Consider the following 3,990-nt stretch of genomic DNA (forward strand, 5'->3'; position numbering starts at 1 on the left):
GATCGGCCAGAGTTACGGAGGGACGGTGAAGCGCACGAGAAATTGAAACGGCCGCACGATTGGAACCGAGCAACCGTCGAACATTGTTTCGCGACGTTTCCATAATGCGTTTTCGTTTCGCTCGCATACCGCTTCTTTTCCCCTAGTCTCTGAGACGCGTTTTCGAGCCGTTCTTCTACTATCGATTCTCGTAGAGAGAAGGGACCGGGTAGTCTGGAAGTGGAACCCGCATCTTGCGTGTACCGTACACGGAATTGAGAGGACCGGCCGTGAAGCTCGTTTTAAAGCCGTGCGTCTGACACCCAACTCTTGCGCGCCAATTTCGCGGCAAGAGATAATATGGGACGAATGACCGGCAAAGAGCCAGCTGTGAAGTCTGTTTTTTTAATCGAATCCGTGGACGTGTGTATGCCGTAGCGTCGCTCGTCGTGTTCGTTCATGGTCGTTCCGAGAGAAAGAACGAAAGCGGTAACGAAGGGACCGGCCGTGAAGCTCGTTTTAAAGCCGCGCGTCTGACACCCAACTCTTGCGCGCCAATTTCGCGGCAAGAGATAACATGGGACGAATGACCGGCAAAGAGCCAGCTGTGAAGTCTTTTTTCATTATTTGCTTTCAATCGATCGATCGGTACGATTCGTGCAACGTTTCGCGCGATGCGACGCGAAAACATGCGCGCAACAATAGATGCGTCTGATCGGAAGAACGCGAGGGTCGACTGCACGCGATGGATTCAGTATCGGGTAGGATACAAAATATATCCCCGTCGTTTCCACGCGTGCGAGTCTTCTGCGTCTTTCGCGGGTTTTTGAATGCACTATACGCCCGGAACGTCGAGAAATATATACATATTACTTGAACGTTTTTCGTCTCGAAAGGCTTCGGTGTCGTCTCCAAGGCGACGCCTGAATCTCCTTCGCGCGCTGGTCGGAGATTCAGGTATCAACTTTTATCTTCTCTTTGAAAGAAGAGAGATATTAGGTCGAACAAATGAGAATAAAATTATATATGTGAAATATAAAATTTATACGATTACCCTGAACGGTGGATCACTTGGCTCGTGGGTCGATGAAGAACGCAGCTAATTGCGCGTCAACGTGTGAACTGCAGGACACATGAACATCGACATTTCGAACGCACATTGCGGTCCACGGATACAATTCCTGGACCACGCCTGGCTGAGGGTCGTTTACGTACCATACACTGCTTGCGTAGCTCTGTCAAATCCCCGCCGTCGTTCACCTCTTCGGATCGAACGTTTTTTTACCGAAGGGCGCAAAGAACGTTTCTGAGTCGGGTTAAGAGAAGGATGCTACGTACGAGCGAACGATGGGTGTCTCGTCGGCGTTTGTCGCGGACACGCGAAAATTCTGTGAATTTCACGGACAGTGTACGTTCTAGTTGTTGCAAAACGATCGGAATCGTTTGTATGGACTCGCGTGAGTGTTCGCGGCGTCGTGCGTCGTTCAATTACGACCGCCCGCGGATACCGCTCCACTGCGATATGGATCTGAGCGACAACTTTTTCGGCTGTTCGTGAGATGAACGGTTTCGTGTGTTTAGAAAAATTTTTTTTCCCGCGCTCCCGACGTCACCTGAAATGATGCGTCAGAGGTGAAAGAAAATATTAAGAAGTCGAGAGAGAGAGAGACTACACACGTTTTATTCATATTTTGTATACCGTGCGTGAGACGGATGTGCACGACACGTCGTATGTCGGTATATTACCGACTGGCCCCAGGGAGATTGTTTTCTTCCTCTCTTACGAATGAGATGTACGTTTCGGAGGATCGTCGTTACCGAAACACACGGCAAAACGAGACTTCTCGCAGCAGAACCTTTATACACAATACACATCGACTCTTTTTACCCCGAGAGAGAGAGAAAAGGTGTATTTCTTTTTTTTATTTTTCGAATTCGACGCACGAACGCTTTGACGACTGGAGAAAAACACGGTGTGTGTTAAAATCGTGCGGGACGAGCATGCGTATTCGTAACGGGTCGAATAGTTCTTATTCCCCGTCGTCGCGTGTCCTCGCTGGACCACCACCGTGCGCTTCCGCCACGTTCAGTTGAATTTCGAAATATATATATATAAAAAGAATCACCATATACTCTCTTTCGGGAGGTGTATTTTTATCGGTTTCTGCTATAGAGAAGAGACGGAGATCGTGTTGTGAGGTGTAACGTTTCTGTATCCCCGTTTCGGAGGATCGTCGTTATCGGCGGAACACACGTCAAAACGAGACTTCTCGCAGAACCTTTATACACAATACACATCGACTCTTTTACCCCGAGAGAGAGAAAAGGTGTTTTTCTTTTTTTTTTATTTTTCGAATTCGACGCACGAACGCTTTGACGACTGGAGAAAAACACGGTGTGTGTTAAAATCGTGCGGGACGAGCATGCGTATTCGTAACGGGTCGAATAGTTCTTATTCCCCGTCGTCGCGTGTCCTCGCTGGACCACCACCGTGCGCTTCCGCCACGTTCAGTTGTATTTCGAAATATATATATATATATAAAAAGAATCACCATATACTCTCTTTCGGGAGGTGTATTTTTATCGGTTTCTGCTATAGAGAAGAGACGGACGATCGTGTGTGACACCACGTGGTAACGTTTCCGTATCCCCGTAAAATACGTTTATCTTTTCTCGTAGAAAAGAGAGAGGAAGAGGCAGGAGCTCCTCTTTGGCGAGGCTTTCGAACGTCGCGTCCCGTCCGCCGGAATATAATGATATAAATATATAACCGCCGCCGACTTTGTGCGAAAGCGTTGAAACGAACGCGTCGGTCGCCCCATGGTGTGTGTTTGTCGTGTCTTCTTTTCCTCTTCTGCACTTCTCTTCACTGTCGATCGCGAGACCGCGCGAGATCCGCTTCGGTCGTCCAGTCCCCGAAAATTCTTCTCGGACGGGCGTTAAAGTTAACCGGAGCGCGAGATCGTCTAGCGAGAGTCTTTTTCGCGATCGAGTAAAATGTGATAGAAGAAGGAGAAGAGTGTAAAAAGAGAATATAGACACGCGACGCAGCAGAGACCACTGGTGAGGCGCATAAGACGCGTTCGCGAACGATTTTTCGCGACGATACGGAGTCGCGCGTGTCGCGGTATATTTATCATTTATATACGTTATAATATGAATATTGTTGTGTTCGAACGCACTCTCCTCTAGACTTTGTTTTTTTTGCCTTTGAGCGATTTTTATGAAATTCGATTGAATTTTCATACAATTCACGTTCACGACGACCTCAGAGTAGGCGAGATTACCCGCTGAATTTAAGCATATTACTAAGCGGAGGAAAAGAAACTAACAAGGATTTCCTTAGTAGCTGCGAGCGAACAGGAATTAGCCCAGCACTGAATCCCGCGGTTCCGCCGTAGGGAAATGTAGTGTTCAGGAGGGTCCATTTATCCCGTGACGTCGAACCGCGTCCAAGTCCATCTTGAATGGGGCCATTTACCCGTAGAGGGTGCCAGGCCCGTAGCGACCGGTACGCGTTTCGGGAGGACCTTTCCTTAGAGTCGGGTTGCTTGAGAGTGCAGCCCTAAGTGGGTGGTAAACTCCATCTAAGGCTAAATATGACCACGAGACCGATAGCGAACAAGTACCGTGAGGGAAAGTTGAAAAGAACTTTGAAGAGAGAGTTCAAGAGTACGTGAAACCGTTCAGGGGTAAACCTGAGAAACCCAAAAGATCGAATGGGGAGATTCATCGTCGACGAGGCTGGCTTCCGTTGGCGCGCAGATACCCCGCGTATGGACCTTCGTGGTTCCAATGCGCGAGGGTACACCGCCTTCGGCCTAAATGTTCCGGCAACGTAGTCGTGCACTTCTCCCTTAGTAGAACGTCGCGACCCGTTGCGTGTCGGTCTACGGCCCGAGTGGTTGCCTGCCGCGTCGCCTTTGGCGCACGCGACAGACCCTCGGCGGCCCGGCCGGCTGCGCGACGGTACTCTGACGGTATCGGGCCGCAACCAATCCATTTTCGAAT

The 3,990-nt window shown here is 49.3% G+C and overlaps 1 non-coding gene across 1 annotated transcript; it reads left to right on the plus strand.

Moving 5' to 3' along the window:
* The first annotated feature begins 1,030 nt into the window (after positions 1-1,030).
* LOC143176100 (5.8S ribosomal RNA) lies at positions 1,031-1,185 on the plus strand. The gene has a single exon (XR_013000697.1). It is a non-coding gene; the product is annotated as a 5.8S ribosomal RNA (ribosomal RNA).
* Positions 1,186-3,990: the final 2,805 nt, after the last annotated feature.

This window comes from Nomia melanderi, unplaced genomic scaffold (assembly GCF_051020985.1).
Source record: "Nomia melanderi isolate GNS246 unplaced genomic scaffold, iyNomMela1 scaffold0377, whole genome shotgun sequence".
Lineage (NCBI taxonomy): Eukaryota > Metazoa > Arthropoda > Insecta > Hymenoptera > Halictidae > Nomia > Nomia melanderi.